The sequence below is a fragment of the Lolium rigidum genome, chromosome 7, assembly GCF_022539505.1.
Source record: "Lolium rigidum isolate FL_2022 chromosome 7, APGP_CSIRO_Lrig_0.1, whole genome shotgun sequence".
NCBI lineage: Eukaryota > Viridiplantae > Streptophyta > Magnoliopsida > Poales > Poaceae > Lolium > Lolium rigidum.
The window spans coordinates 138,216,731-138,234,865 of NC_061514.1; positions in this window are offsets into that span (position 1 = coordinate 138,216,731).

The window sequence follows — 18,135 nt, forward strand, 5'->3', positions numbered from 1 at the left end:
GACGCCGCAGAAGGTTCTAGAGCTCCACACTATCGTCCTCGCGTCCGAGTCTATCCGTTCGCATCAAGATTCGCGCCCTCACCTAGCTCACCGTCGCTGCCGCATCTCCACCTCTGTCGCCGGCGACACGACGATTCTGATCACCTCGAGCCCTATAAATATGCCAGGAGCTCCGCATTGAAACCCTAGTGCCTCGCCGCCCTTCCATTCCCTCTCTATCCCTTTCAATCTCCCGTTATCACCCACGAGCACTCGCCGGAGTCGATCAAGAACTCGACGATAGAGACCACCCCGGCGTTGATTGAGTGGTCGAGGTGAACTGCTCGAGTACGCAGAGCACCCTGGAGGAGCAGGGCATCAAGGAGATCAAGCAGGAGGGAGAATTTTAGCGTTCCCTTTCCGTCGGGTTCGCCGAAAAACGACCTATCGCCGTCGTCTCCGTCACCGTCCATCGTCATCGAGCGTTCTGCAAGACTCAAGGTGAGATTGCGGTCATTTAGCGCCCAGATGTGCATCCTATCGACCTCTGTAGCTCTGTTTAGTCATCTCGCCGGAGAACACCGCCGCAGTACCCATCGACGGCAACGCTCCGGTGAGTCCCCACAAAAACCATCACCACCAGTAGCTTTGTTTCGCAGCCCTCGTTCGAATATGCCTAGCCCCACGCGCATCCCGGGGAGCCAAAAATCGGCGGCGCCTAATCCGTCTGGCCGCCGGCGTCAAGCCGCCGGCGAAATCAGAGTGTCCACAGCCACGTCAACATCTTTAACTTGGTCTTCTGCCCACGTGGCAGTTGACTGGTCAAAGGACCCACTAGTCAGTCTCTGTTTCTAGACCTGAACCGGTACATTTAGTATTTTCGAGTTATTTCAAATTCCAGTAAATAGCTGAAACTTTGCAAAATCATAGAAAATTCATATCAACTCAGAAAAATATGAATAATATATCAAAATGCTCACAAAAATAAACTCTATTCAAATAAAATATAAAACAAAAATATTTGACAAAATAAATATCCATTTATTTTTAACTTCATTAATTATGCCTTTTCATTTATTTAAAACACAATTTGAATTCTATAAATTAGTGAAGTTCCAAAATTCAATGTTAGCTATTCAGTAAGTAAATAAAATGTTAAGATTATTTTTCCTTATCATATTTTAGTAACTTAAATATTAATGGTAATTCATAAACTCTAATTTGCAAATTGCTATTTTCTAATTTTCTTTAGATAATAATAAATCAAGAAAATGATAAAAACTAATATGAGTTTGGAAATTCAAAACTTGTTTACTTAAACATCTTTAGTTAACAAGTTAATTATTTTAAAACCTAATAACAATTGTTAAACCCTAGTTTCTAAATTAAATCTAAATAGGAGTTACTCTAATTATTAAATCTTGTGAAAATTAATAAAATGTCAAACCATTACTAATTTTGTTTCAAAGTAATTAGATACCACACCTGTACTTCCAAGCATCATTTTAAGAGTTGTACTATAATGTAGAAACCCTAGTTTTAATTTAAGTAAGATCTTGACCCCATTATTTTATGTGTCCATCCTTAATAGTTGCAATCCTAAAAACCTAGGGGTTTAGCCCATATGATTATATAAACCTCAACTTTACATGTAGAACCTTGATAAGTAACCAATGAATGCATGTTCATGATCCACCAACATAAAACCAAGTCACATGAGATTATCATTTCATGTCCCTATTCTTAATTAAAACCTATATGATTCCCTAGTGTCACTTAGGAGCAAACCCTAACTTGTTAATTGGATTAGTACCATTGATCACCACTCCTATATACCATATCCTTAGGACCAACCTCAACCATCAAACCCTAGTAGAATCTTAGTGATGAACCCTAACACCAATTTTGTGTAGTAGTGCACATAACATGCTCCTATCCCACTAAACCAAACTTAGAAAGTAATAAACCACTTAGATTAGAAACCATTAGTGATTAATTAGTGAAGCAAATGTGAAGCCATAGTAAACCCTAACTCATAGCAACACCTTGACCATCATTCTTGGATATGATACCATAATCAACCGTAGTAATACACCTGCTAATACTTGCTACATATAGACCAATTCTATTTAAGAACCCAACTAGTTCCTATTAGAGAACTAAATGAATCCAATAGTAAACCCTAGAAAGCCATAGCTCCTATGTATAGTAGTTCATATTCTTATTTAACTTGTTCTTCAAAAGTTTTTCTTTTGAAGTATAATACAATAATCATCGACCATGTCCTGTAAAACTTAAAATTGATAACTGCTCTTTACATATTGTTCAACTACAAGTCCTTTATGTGTGTGCTTGTTATGATGTCTTATATCATTTGGTTATGATGCTAATATAACCAAACCCTAATAAGAACCTTGTTTGAGAACCATCCTAAAAGTGCAACACACCCTAAAGAAATCTTTACAACTCATCCATCTTAAATCATCGAGATTAGGTTACGCTCGGGACGATTGCATCTCATACTATGCATTATAGCATTTTTGCCAGTTCTTTAAACATTGTCCTTACCGGACAATGATGGTATTTCAGAATTTGGAGTTCTCACGTATCGAAGCTTTTGCCTGCATAATCTTGCAGTCAAGAAAGGCAAGTTCATCGCTTGCTCATGTCATTTGATTATTTTTATCAAATTATATGCAAAGTACTATACTTATCACTCTTGCATTGAAAAGCAAATATTATTTTTACAATTATGAATATGACTATGTGGTGGTTAATGGAACCATGGTATGTCTTGATTGGTGGAGGTTCCATTGCACGGGTACTATTCATCTAGGATTAAGTACCAATACCGTCCAGTGATTCTAGCGCCGTACATATCGCGTTAACCATAAGATCTATAATGGCTCTGGGAAAGCCAACTGTATCTTCTCCCTCCTGCACGCCAACGGACTGGTTAGAGCTGCGGGGTGCTGGAGGCACTGCCGTAGGTTGGGATGGCCTTTTAAATCCCCATCCGTGTGGATGACTGGCTCTACTGTCTATGATGGATTGTCCAAAGTACACCGTGGATAAAGCCGTATGATCGGGAGACGTCTACCGGGGGTGTACAGGTGGACAAAAGGGTGGGTTTGCAGGGTCGTAGAAGGCGGTGTGGGCTTGGATCTTACACCTGGCCTCACACCAAAGGAAGTGTGGACGGGAAAGCTTGCGCCTGGTTGGCAACAAGGATAAGGTCTCTTATGGGAAAAGTAACGCACCTCTGCAGAGGATACTGAATTGTGACTGTCACTCCCTGTTCCGGGAAGGGAACAACGAACGCGGCAGGAAAGGAACTCCATGAAGTTCTATTCAACCTGTGAAGACTGACGGGCATAGTTTTCAGAATAAAATAAACCTTTTGAAGAAATGTTTATGAAAACTTGCATTGGCCTATGTCTTTCCCTAATCCTAGCACCTAAGTAGCTAGATTTCTATAGCAAGCCAAGTAGCTCTTAAACTTGAGTTAGCAATAAGTTATACTATGAGTCGTTCTTCTGGAGCTTTATTTGAAGTTTTACCTCACTGTAAAGCAGGAGGCTGTGTTGATCTTATGTAAACAGATCGTGTGTACTTCTATAGACATACCTTGGACTCGCATATGTTTCCGTTGTACCACTCTGAGGGATGTAATATGAGTGGAACGGTGTTTCACTTGTGTTATGTCAACGACTTGTGTACTACACCATGCAGTGGTACGCTGGGTCACCACAGCTGGTATCAGAGCAAATGCTTTGACCCTAGGATTAAAATCCTTTAAAGGAGACTGATACGTCCCAAACGTATCCATAATTTCTTATGTTCCATGCTACTTTTATGATGATACTCACATGTTTTATACACACTTTATGTCATTATTATGCATTTTCCAGCACTAACCTACCGACGAGATGCCGAAGAGCCGATTCTGTTTTCAGCTGTTTTTGGTTTCAGAAATCCTACAAAGGAAATATTCTCGGAATTGGACGAAATCAACGCCCAGGGTCTTATTTTTCCACGAAGCTTTCAGAAGACCGAAGGGAATAAGAAGTGGGGCCACGAGGTGGCCAGACCATAGGCCGGCACGACCAGAGGGGGGCCCGCGCCGCCCTATGGTGTGGGCCCCTCGTCAGCCCTCCGACTCCGCGCTTCCTCCTACTTAAAGCCTTCGTCGCGAAAAACCCCAGTACCGAGAGCCACGATACGGAAAACCTTCCAGAGACGCCGCCGCCGCCAATCCCATCTCGGGGGATTCAGGAGATCGCCTCCGGCACCCCGCCGGAGAGGGGAATCATCTCCCGGAGGACTCTTCATCACCATGATCGCCTCCGGATTGATGTGTGAGTAGTTCACCCCTGGACTATGGGTCCATAGCAGTAGCTAGATGGTTGTCTTCTCCTCATTGTGCTATCATGTTAGATCTTGTGAGCTGCCTATCATGATCAAGGTCGTCTATTTGTAATGCTACATGTTGTGTTTGTTGGGATCCGATGAATATGGAATACTATGTCAAATTGATTATCAATGTATCATATATGTGTTGTTTATGTTCTTGCATGCTCTCTGTTGCTAGTAGAGGCTCTGGCCAAGTTGATACTTGTAACTCCAAGAGAGAGTATTTATGCTCGATAGTGGGTTCATGCCTCCATTGAATGCGGGACAGTGACAGAAAGTTCTAAGGTTGTGGATGTGCTCGTTGCCACTAGGGATAAAACATCAATGCTTTGTCTAAGGATATTTGTGTTGATTACATTACGCACCATACTTAATGCAATTGTCCGTTGTTTGCAACTTAATACTGGAAGGGGTTCGGACGATAACCCGAAGGTGGACTTTTTAGGCATAGATGCATGCTGGATAGCGGTCTATGTACTTTGTCGTAATGCCCTGATTAAATCTCATAGTAGTCATCGTGATATGTATGTGCATTGTTATGCCCTCTCTATTTGTAAATTTCCCAACTGTAATTTGTTCACCCAACATGCCATTTATCTTATGGGAGAGACACCACTAGTGAACTGTGGACCCTGGTCCATTCTTTACATCTGAAATACAATCTACTGCAAACTCTGTTCTTTATTGTTCTTCGCAAATAAACATCATCTTCCACACTATACATTTAATCCTTTGTTTACAGCAAGCCGGTGAGATTGACAACCTCACTGTTACGTTGGGGCAAAGTACTTTGATTGTGTTGTGCAGGTTCCACGTTGGCGACCTGGTGTTGCGCCGCACTACACTCCGCCACCAACAACCTTCACGTGTTCCTTGACTCCTACTGGTTCGATAACCTCGGTTTCTTACTGAGGGAAAACTTGCTGCTGTACGCATCACACCTTCATCTTGGGGTTCCCAACGGACGTGTGTCTTGCACGCCATCAAGCAACTTTTTCTGGCGCCGTTGCCGGGGATCTGAAGAAAATATACACCCCATAGATTTCTAACTCCCACGTCAACTACACGCCAGCAAACTTTTTCTGGCGCCGTTGCCGGGGAGATCAAGACACGCTGCAAGGGGAGTCTCCCACATCCAATCTCTTTACTTTTTTTGTCTTGCTTTACTTTATTTTATTTGCTGCTTTGTTTGCTTTCTATATCAAAAATACAAAAATTAGTTGCTCGATTTACTTTATTTACTGTCTTGTTTGCATTCTCCATATTAAAAACAAAAAAAATAGTTACTTGCATTTACGTTATTTACCTTTTGTTTATTTCATCATGTTTCCTCCTAAGTTCACTCTGAAAGACATACCGGTAGGACGAGGGTCTATCATTGGAAGAGATAATATAGAAGCATTTTTCACCCATGTTAGTATGGATGAAGATTTTGAAGATACACCCTTGGTAAAAGTTGCTCCTACTTATGAGAGTGCTACTGCTTGTTTAATACACATGTTGGAAACTAGATTTGTTAATCTCAATCCTATAATTCAACATATGTTTCTTACACTCTCTGATATGGAAAGGGGAGAAAAGAGAAATTTTGTTTTAAAAGTCCTTCTTAGAGAATTTGAAGATATAGCTAAGGAAGCTAGAAAAGTTTTATTAAGCATAAGAGGCTTGGTTTGTTCACCGATTTCACAGAAACACTTGAAAAGATGGACATGGATAGAATAAAGTACACTAATAATGTCAATGATGGTGGAAAGATTAAAGTACTGATACCTAGTAAGCTCCTAGGAATGCATGAAGCTCTAGAAAATAACTATGGTTGGCTTGTTCCTGAAAATTTGTTTGATGAGAATAGCAAGCCTAAGAGTAATGAAAATGGGGCCTCTGAAACTTACATAGATAAGATACAATGCATAGTTGAGAAAACTCCAAACCCCTCTGTTGATGCTTCATCTCTTGATAATACTTGATTCACACTTGCTGCGCCTTGCTGAAAGGAGTTAAAGAAAAGCGCTTATGGGAGACAACCCATTATTTTACTTCTGCACTTTTATTTTGTATTTGAGTCTTGGAAGTTGTTACTACTGTATCAACCTCTCCTTATCTTTATTTTATTGCATTGTTGTGCCAAGTAAGGTCTTTGATAGTAAAGATGATACTAGATTTGGATTACTGCGCAGAAACAGATTTCTTGCTGTCACGAAATTGAGCAGCCCCTTCTATAGGTAATTTAGAAACATCTGCCAATTTACGTGCATGATCCTCAGATATATACGCAACTTTCATTCAATTTGAGCATTTTCATCTGAGCAAGTTAAGTGCCCCAGAAAAATTCGTCTTTACGGACAGTTCTGTTTTGACAGATTCTGCCTTTTATTTCGCATTGCCTGTTTTGCTATGTTTGATGGATTTCTTTGTTCCATTAACTTTCAGTAGCTTTGCGCAATGTCCAGAAGTGTTAAGAATGATTATGTCACCTCTGAATATATGAATTTTAAATTATGCACTAACCCTCTAATGAGTTTGTTTTGAGATTGGTGTGAAGGAAGTTTTCAAGGGTCAAGAGAGGAGGATGATACAATATGATCAAGAAGAGTGAAAAGTCTAAGCTTGGGGATGCCCCCGTGGTTCATCCCTGCATATTTTAAGAAGACTCAAGCATCTAAGCTTGGGGATGCCCAAGGCATCCCTTCTTCATCGACAACTTATCAGGTCACCTCTAGTGAAACTATATTTTTATTCCGTCACATCTTATGTGCTTTACTTGGAGCATCTGTTTGTTTTTATTTTTTGTTTTTGTTTGAATAAAATCAGATCCTAGCATTCCTTGTTTGGGAGAGAGACACGCTCCGCTGTTGCATATGAACACATGTGTTCTTAGCTTTACTTTTAATGTTCATGGCGAAGGTTGAAACTGCTTCGTTCATTGTTATATGGTTGGAAACAGAAAATGCTTCATGTGGTAATTGGTATAATGTCTTGAATAATTTGATACTTGGCAATTGTTGTGCTCATATAGATCATGTTTAAGCTCTTGCATCATGTACTTTGCACCTATTAAGGAAGAACTACATAGAGCTTGTTAAAATTTGGTTTGCATGATTGGTCTCTCTAGAGTCTAGATATTTTCTAGTTAAGGTGTTTGAACAACAAGGAAGATGATGTAAAGTCTTATAATGCTTGCAATATGTTCTTATGTAAGTTTTGCTGTACCGTTTTATACTTGAGTTTGCTTCAAACAACCTTGCTAGCCTAAGCTTTGTATTGAGAGGAATACTTCTCGTGCATCCAAATCCTTGAGCCAAAAACTATGCCATTTGTGTCCATCATACCTACCTACTACATGGTATTTCTCTGCCATTCCAAAGTAAATTACTTGAGTGCTACCTTTAAAACTTCATTCCTTGTCTTTGCAATATATATCTCATGGGAAAATAGCCTTAAAAACTATTGTGGTGAAGAATATGTAGCTATGTATCTTATTTCTTATAAGTTGCTTGTTGAGCGGTAACCATGCTTCTGGGGACGCCACCAACTATTACACCTTTGTTGAATATCATGTGAGTTGCTATGCATGTTCATATTGTCTGAAGTAAGGGTGATTTATCATGATCAAATGGTTTGAGTATGCATATTGTTAGAGAAGAACATTGGGCCACTAACTAAAGCCATGAATCATGGTGGAAGTTTCAGTTTGGACAATTAATCCTCAATATCCTATGAGAATATTATCTGTTGTTGAATGCTTATGCATTAAAGAGGAGTCCATTATCTGTTGTCTATGTTGTCCCGGTATGGATGTCTAAGTTGAGAATAATCAAAAACGAGAAATCAAATGCGATCTTTCTCCTTAGACCTTTGTACAGACGGCATAGAGGTACCCCTTTTGACACTTGGTTGAAACATATGTTATGCAATGATAATCCATGTAAATCCAAGCTAATTAGGACAAGGTGCGAGCACTATTGGTAATCTATGCATGAGGCTTGCAACTTATAGGATATCTTATACATAACACATATGATTTATTACTACCATTGACAAAATTGTTTCTATGTTTTCAAAATGAAAAGCTCTAGCACAAAAATAGTAATCCATGCTTCCCTCTGCGAAGGGCCATTCTTCTACTTTATTGTTGAGTCAGTTTACCTACTTCTTTCTATTTTAGAAGCAAACACTTGTATGAACTGTGTGCATTGATTCTTACATGTTTACCTATTGCACTTGTTATATTACTTTGTGTTGACAATTATCCATGAGATATACATGTTGAAGTTGAAAGCAAATGCTGAAAGTTATATCTTCCTTTGTGTTGTTTCAAAGCTTTCTACTAAGAATTTATTGCTTTATGAGTTAACTCTTATGCAAGTCTTATTGATGCTTGTCTTGAAAGTACTATTCATGAAAAGTCTTTGCTATATGATTCAGTTGTTTATTCATTGTCTTTACCATTGCTTCGAATCGCTGCATTCATCTCATATGCTTTACAATAGTATTGATCAAGATTATTATAGCATGTCACTTCAGAAATTATCCTTGTTATCGTTTACCTACTCGAGGGCGAGTAGGAACTAAGCTTGGGGGTGCTTTATACATCCCAAACGTATCCATAATTTCTTCTGTTCCATGCTACTTTTATGATGATACTCACATGTTTTATACACACTTTATGTAATTATTATGCATTTTCCGGCACTAACCTATTGACGAGATGCCGAAGAGCCAGTTGTTGTTTTCTGCTGTTTTTGGTTTCAGAAATCCTACAAAGGAAATATTCTCGGAATTGGACGAAATCAACGCCCAGGGTCTTATTTTTCCACGAAGCTTCCAGAAGACCGAAGGGACTACAAAGTGGGGCCACAAGGTGGCCAGCCCATAGGCTGACGCGGCCAGAGGGGGGCCCGCGCCGCCCTATGGTGTGGGTCCCTCGTCAGCCCTCCGACTCCGCCCTTCCGCCTACTTAAAGCCTTCGTCGCGAAAACCCCAGTACCGAGAGCCACGATATGGAAAACCTTCCAGAGACGCCGCCGCCGCCAATCCCATCTCGGGGGATTCAGGAGATCGCCTCCAGCACCCTGCCGGAGAGGGGAATCATCTCCCGGAGGACTCTTCATCACCATGATCGCCTCCGGATTGATGTGTGAGTAGTTCACCCCTGGACTATGGGTCCATAGCAGTAGCTAGATGGTTTCTTCTCCTCATTGTGCTATCATGTTAGATCTTGTGAGCTGCCTATCATGATCAAGATCGTCTATTTGTAATGCTACATGTTGTGTTTGTTGGGATCCGATGAATATGGAATACTATGTCAAATTGATTATCAATATATCATATATGTGTTGTTTATGTTCTTGCATGCTCTCCGTTGCTAGTAGAGGCTCTGGCCAAGTTGATACTTGTAACTCCAAGAGGGAGTATTTATGCTCGATAGTGGGTTCATGCCTCCATTAAATGCAGGACGAGTGACGAGAAAGTTCTAAGGTTGTGGATGTGCTTGTTGCCACTAGGGATAAAACATCGGTGCTTTGTCTAAGGATATTTGTGTTGATTACATTACGCACCATACTTAATGCAATTGTCTATTGTTTGCAACTTAATACTGGAAGGGGTTCGGACGATAACCTCGAAGGTGGACTTTTTAGGCATAGATGCATGTCTGGATAGCGGTCTATGTACTTTGTCGTAATGCCCTGATTAAATCTCATAGTAGTCATCGTGATATGTATGTGCATTGTTATGCCCTCTCTATTTGTCAATTGCCCAACTGTAATTTGATCATCCAACATGCCATTTATCTTATGGGAGAGACACCACTAGTGAACTGTGGACCCCGGTCCATTCTTTACATCTGAAACACAATCTACTGCAAACTCTGTTCTTTACTGTTCTTCGCAAATAAACATCATCTTCCACACTATACATTTAATCCTTTGTTTACAGCAAGCCGGTGAGATTGACAACCTCACTGTTACGTTGGGGCAAAGTACTTTGATTGTGTTGTGCAGGTTCCACGTTGGCGCCGGAATCCCTGGTGTTGCGCCGCACTACACTCCGCCACCAACAACCTTCACGTGTTCCTTGAATCCTACTGGTTCGATAACCTCGGTTTCTTACTGAGGGAAAACTTGCTGCTATACGCATCACACCTTCCTCTTGGGGTTCCCAACGGACGTGTGTCTTGCACGCCATCAGAGACCTATAGGTTTGGTAGTGTCTATAGGAAGTTGTATTAGCAAAGTCAACTATGCTAAACCAACTATTCTTTTGACTTGAGATGGGTATTCACTTCAGAATAATCCTGACACACTTGAGTCAATCTTTCTTATATTTTCTTAAGTAAAGTTAGTTAGTTATCTTGCTTCATTCCAAATAACTAGAACACCATTGGAGCTTAAGATAATTTGTGGTAGTAGACCACAGTTGGTATACAATACATGGTAGTCCAAAGAGAGGATACAACCATAAGGAAGATATCCTATTGGAAGAAGTATACCAATGTAAGTTATAGTTAAGTAAGAGTCATTTAAAATGTCAAATGACTGGTATAAAATGAGGAAGATAAGTCATACGAGGTAGTATATACCTATGACAAGTCAATCATGAGAGGTAAGGAAGAGTTAAAGGAGTTACATGAGTCTACATTCAATAATAAACTAGGTACTCCTATATGATTCACTTGAGAGTCATGATGTGATGGAGTAGAACATCATAAGTGAATTACAAGAGTGTGATAAGGAGTAGGATTTAAGGAATAGTTCGAAAGCTTAGGCCTTAAAATCCTGGCAATTGTGCCAAGTATGCTCGAACCAGAGATGATAGTCGGAAGAAGGCTTCATTAGAGCATAGCATATAAAGAAACTTGGAGTTATTGGTGGTAGACTTTAACAATCATGTGTAGAGAGTAGTCATGTTATGGTCTCAAGAGATCATGTGAGGTTAGTTATCAATTGAACGGAAGGTAAATTAGCACTTTCCAAGGAAATTAGGTCAATCACAACTATTCTAGACCAATTTGCTCAAGTTTATTTGATTGCAAGTGCGCAATCGAGGTAAATATTGAGCCAAACAGTAGAAATCCCTATATATGTGCTAAGTATCACAACCAAAACATATCTTATGTGGTGTTATATACTACACATCTGAGCCTGATGTTTAGGGATGTCTTACCCAACTATTATATTCAGGCATATAAGGGTGTGTATTATAAGCACAAAGCTGGATTTTCTTGGATTTTATTGGATTTTCATTGTTTGACTAGATCCATACATGAAGTTTGACTTTGATATGCAAATGCATGTTGCAATATCAAGCTCTTACTTGATGTTATAGGTCTAGAGGGTAAAGGTATTCGTGTGAGGAAGTGACGAATTTTGAAGATTTTGAAGACAAGATGAAGGCTCACGAAAAGAAGGAAGAAAAGTTGTGGGAAGCAACCACAACAATCTGAAGGAAGGACCAATCAAAACTCACTTCTATCCTTAATCAAGTACTTCAACATGGAAGTACCATGAATGTGAGAAAAATAGTGAATATGGAGCAGTAGAAGTGGAGCCATATTCATTATGGAAGAAGGGATTGCAAGTAGAGTCACTTACGATACTATCTTCATAGTATCAACAAGTGGTTATCTTGCAAAACAAACCCTAGAAGAAGGAAAATAGACAAGTGAAGTTGCAGCTGGTATAATAAGACCGCGGCTGATATAGGATAATCATGAAGAGAAAGTACGTGAAGTGAGGTATATCTTAACTAAAACTATAAAAGTAGCCACAGCTGGTAGGTAGATATTGACTAGAACTATAAAATAGTCGACGATTGATATCAAGTAAGCCACATCTCGTGTTAGATAGTCTGCAGCTGGTAACAGATAGTCCGCAGCTTAATCGTTCTTTCACTCTAAAGGAAAGAGGGATTCCGCAGCTGGTATTCCGTAGCTGGCAAATATTTAGTTGGAGGATTCACAACGGATATCCACAATTGTGTGGATACACCGCAAAGAATTCTTCATGAGACTCTAGAAAAGTACAAACTATAAGCTAGACTAAGACTAATCTTCTAACCTTGGAGTTTAATGATTAGAAGAAAGAAAGTTTGAAGATCATTAGTAAACTCCAAGGGGGAGAGGAAGGCTGAAGGAGAAGTATTAAGTTATGGTTTGTAGTGTGATAGACGGAGAAAAAGGTCTGAACTAAGAGGAAGTCCGATCTTATTTTTATAAGGTTGTTGGGAAGTACCCATATAAAAGTACTCTCAGGAGATTGTCAGACCAGAAGCCGAGGTTCATATCTCGAGGAAGTAAGGGTTAGACTTTAACTTGAGTGGGTAATTGTAATTACTCGAAACCAAGAGAACTTAAGTAAGTCTTAGATAATGAAGTTGGAGGAAGAAGTTATCGGAAGACAATCAAAGCCTAAGAAAACAAAAGACTGAAGGGTTTCACCATACCAAAACATAAGCCTATTAGAAAGATTCCTTTCATGGAACCTAAAGAAACCAAAAGGAGGATAACTAGCATAAACTAGAAGCCATGATTGGATGGACTAAATGAGTCTAATCCATTCGTAGGAATAAACCACCAGGACCATGCCTATTGTAAATACCTTACTAAGTACCATTACTTTCGTTATGGTAGTAAGGGAAAACAATACCCTACCTTAAATAAATCTTTAGAATTAAGGTTTGGGCATCGCAGCTGGATTACCGCAAGTTGGTAGATCCAAGCTTTGAGTACCCAAATAGGAAGATGTCATCACAACCATTAGTAAAGTCCATTAGCCCAATAAGATGTCCTAATCCAAGGAATTTTGAAGAATAAGACTAGAAGCTTAGAATGTTGGAAGAAATCTTAGAATTTAAGAGAGTATCAGTGCCAGATATCAGAAGACTACAGGAAGGATCTGAACAAGGGATATATTCAATTATATCTACTAAAATCACCATGGAGTTTGAAAGGACCGTGATCCGTTCAAGTCAGTTCCACGTTCCGAAACATGAGAGCGTTCGAACTTCGGGACGAAGTTCAGTTTAAGGGGGAGAGGCTGTAATATCCCAGGTTTAGAGGCGATAAAATGAGAGAACACCAAAGTGTGCATTGCATTCATGCATAGAAAATCCGGGGAATTTTCGCGCTTCAAAATAAAACTTACCACGATGAATCGAAGTTTCACTTGACTTGCTTGGAATTGAAGTAGATCATCAAGTCAAGCGCTATAAACTTCACTGTGATCTTTGCTAAAACCTTGTTTTGGGTAGAGATGATTTGATCTATGTATTAGATCAAATGGAATTAGTTTTACAACAAACAACACCTTAAGTGAGGATTAAATACCAGATCTTATAAAGGATCATAACATGGTATTCCTTACAACAACACATTCTTTAATAATCCAACCCCAACTAATTAACACTTAAAAGTTAGCAACTACTTTTGTGTGTAGTTTAATTCACTTCTAAACTTATTACCAAATAAGGTAAACCATAGGGTCTAAAGTGCATAAAAGCCACACATTCTTATTTAAATCATAACTTATTAAATATATGGAATATCATAAAACTAAATCCATTTACATTACGAATTATAGTTCAAACTATTTGAATAAAACAAACTATGAGTATTTTGAAACTCATATGATCATGCCTTGGTGAATTCAAACACCAACTATCAAAAATTGAGAAATAACCTTCAACCTTGACTTTTTGACCAATATTATAACATAAATCCAATCATACATGATATGGTGCACTATTCACAAGTATAAGAGCATTCACAAGATGTTTAGTAACAAATGCCACTTGGCTATCCAAAAATAAAACATATGAGAGGATAATCTCTATGCCACATAGGATGAAAATATCTACATGACTTGCTTTCCAAGCTATGCCACCTCATGCTCAAAGGATTGCTATGGATGAGGGCATGAAAACCAAGCACCTTATTCATCAAACCAAAACAAGAGTCACCCACCTATGTGTCATGATACTAGAGCTTTCCCAAGCCTATAAGTAGAGCCACACCCTTCATCCATTTGCTCATATCTAGTACCATGATACATGGTAACAAGCACATAGAGCCACTCCATATGAATTAGCTAGGATCAAGATGAAGAAGCTAGGAGGTGGAGGCATACCACAAGATGCAGGTTTATCAGATTTCATGAAGAACAAGCTACAGAAGATACCAAGGTAGAATTCCTAGGAAAACCATATATTTAGAGGATCATATCATCATCTCTTAAGTAGGACCTTAGGATATTCCAATACATTGAGAAGTGAGAGAAGTTATAATACTAATCATAGCCATGCCCATACAAGAATATTAGAGGAAGTACTAATCCTAGTTGTTCAAGTCAATATTTGATCTTGGAGGTGAGAACCCTATTCCAATAACAATACTTTAGGAAACCAATTCCATAATCATCATAACATGGTATTAATTATAAACCCTAAGAATCTTTGATAAGTGTGATGAGAAGAATATTTAAGAGGGATTAGTGAGGAATGAGTGGATCTTGTCTAATGCATGATTATACCTTGTAGATATAGATGATAAGTTAAACCCATATGATTAATAGATATCATCTATCACATAAAATAATAAGTATATCACTAGTAGTTAACCCCAAACCAATACTCATGCCTTATATGGAGGAGTAATGGCATTAAACCTAAACCTTTTTTTATCCAAGCACTAGAGACAAACCTAGCATTATCTTGATGCATGAATCCTAACCAAGTGAGGAGGAGTAACTCTAGCCATTTAAACATAACCCTAGCCATAATTAAATTATATGGGAGTAATCACTATTGTTAAGCACATTAGTTAAACCTAATAATGTGTTCACCTGCACCTGTTATTAATTTTCAAACCATTTGAATATATTTGGTTTCTAAATAAAAGTATTTGAGACAAACACTTAACCCATATCTACTTAAAATTTAGAATACCTCTCACAACAACACAATTAATCTAAGGTTAAATATTTGTTTGAACAAACAACACAGTGAGTATTATTATCAAATTGTTATGATGTTCACATAATTTAGGACCTGCAAAAACAAACATAAATCAATTTGAATTCAAATATCAAATTCAAACCAGAAAAAAGAAAACAGAAAATTAAAATAGAAAGAGAAGAGAGAGAGGAGCTAACCTGACAGGCCGTCACAGCCCAGCAGCAGCCTTTGTCGCCAACCCAGCCCACGAGTGAAGCAAGCCCAAACTACCATGTACCGCTTCGTCGCTGGTGTCAAACAAAAAGGAGACCGTCGTCTTCCTCTTCCTCTCCACGGCGTCGACAGCGCAGAGAGGAGCTCTGGCCACGTCCTTGTCGTGGATAAGCTCACCCCGGACGCCGCAGAAGGTTCTAGAGCGCCACACTATTGTCCTCGCGTCCGAGTCTATCCGTTCGCATCAAGATTCGTGCCCTCACCTAGCTCACTGTCGCTGCCGCATCTCCACCTCTGTCGCCGGCGACACGGTGATTCTGATCGACTCGAGCCCTATAAATATGCCAGGAGCTCCGCATTGAAACCCTAGTGCCTCGCCGCCCTTCCATTCCCTCTCTATCCCTTTCAATCTCCCGTTATCACCCACAGTACCTCGCCGGAGTCGATCAAGAACTCGACGATAGAGACCACCCCGACGTTGATTGAGTGGTCGAGGTGAACTGCTCGAGTACGCAGAGCACCCTGGAGGAGCAGGGCATCAAGGAGAGCAAGCAGGAGGGAGAATTTTAGCGTTCCCTTTCCGTCGAGTTCGCCGGAAAACGACCTATCGCCGTCGTCTCCATCACCGTCCATCGTCATCGAGCGTTCTGCAAGACTCACGGTGAGATTGCGGTCATTTAACGCCCAGATGTGCATCTTATCGACCTCTGTAGCTCCGTTTAGTCATCTCGCCGGAGAACACCGCCGCAGTACCCATCGACGGCAACGCTCCGGTGAGTCCCCACAAAAACCATCACCACCAGCAGCTTTGTTTCGCAGCCCTCGTTCGAATATGCCTAGCCGCGCATCCCGGGGAGCCAAAAATCGGCGGCGCCTAATCCGTCTGGCCGCCGGCGTCAAGCCGCCGGCGAAATCTGAGTGTCCACAGCCACGTCAACATCTTTGACTTGGTCTTCTGCCCATGTGGTAGTTGACTGGTCAAAGGACCCACTAGTCGGTCTCTGTGTCTAGACCTGAACCGGTACATTTAGTATTTTCGAGTTATTTCAAATTCCAGTAAATAGCTGAAACTTTGCAAAATCATAGAAAATTCATATCAACTCAGCAAAATATGAATAATATATCAAAATGCTCACAAAAATAAACTCTATTCAAATAAAATATAAAACAAAAATGTGTGACAAAATAAAAAATCCATTTATTTTTAACTTCATTAATTATGCCTTTTCATTTATTTAAAACACAATTTGAATTCTATAAATTAGTGAAGTTCCAAAATTCAATGTTAGCTATTCAGTAAGTAAATAAAATGTTAAGATTAGTTTTCCTTATCATATTTTAGTAACTTAAATATTAATGGTAATTCATAAACTCTAATTTGCAAATTGCTATTTTCTAATTTTCTTTAGATAATAATAAATCAAGAAAATGATAAAAACTAATATGTGTTTGGAAACAAAACTTATTTACTTAAACATCTTTAGTTAACAAGTTAATTATTTTAAAACCTAATAACAATTGTTAAACCCTAGTTTCTAAATTAAATCTAAATAGGAGTTACTCTAATTATTAAATCTTGTGAAAATTAATAAAATGTCAAACCATTACTAATTTTGTTTCAAAGTAATTAGATACCACACCTATACTTGCCAAGCATCATTTTAAGAGTTGTACTATAATGTAGAAACCCTAGTTTTAATTTAAGTAAGACCTTGACCCCATTATTTTATGTGTTCATCCTTAATAGTTGCAATCCTAAAAACCTAGGGTTTAGCCCATATGATTATATAAACCTCAACTTTACATGTAGAGCCTTGATAAGTAACCAATGAATGCATGTTCATGATCCACCAACATAAAACCAAGTCACATGAGATTATCATTTCATGTCCCTATTCTTAATTAAAACCTATATGATTCCCTAGTGTCACTTAGGAGCAAACCTTAACTTGTTAATTGGATTAGTACCATTGATCACCACTCCTATATACCATATCATTAGGACCAACCTCAACCATCAAACCCTAGTAGAATCTTAGTGATGAACCCTAACACCAATTTTGTGTAGTAATGCACATAACATGCTCCTATCCCACTAAACCTTACTTAGAAAGTAATAAACCACTTATATTAGAAACCATTAGTGATTACTTAGTGAAGCAAATGTGAAGCCATAGTAAACCCTAACTCATAGCAACACCTTGACCATCATTCTTGGATATGATACCATAATCAACCGTAGTAATACACCTGCTAATACTTGCTACATATAGACCAATTCTATTTACGAACCCAACTAGTTCCTATTAGAGAACTAAATGAATCCAATAGTAAACCCTAGAAAGCCATAGCTCCTATGTATAGTAGTTCATATTCTTATTTAACCTGTTCTTCAAAAGTTATTCTTTTGAAGTATAATACAAGTAATCATCGACCATGTCCTGTAAAACTTAAAATTGACAACTGCTCTTTACATATTGTTCAACTACAAGTCCTTTATGTGTGTGCTTATTATGATGTCTTATATCACTTGGTTATGATGCTAATATAACCAAACCCTAATAAGAACCTTGTTTGAGA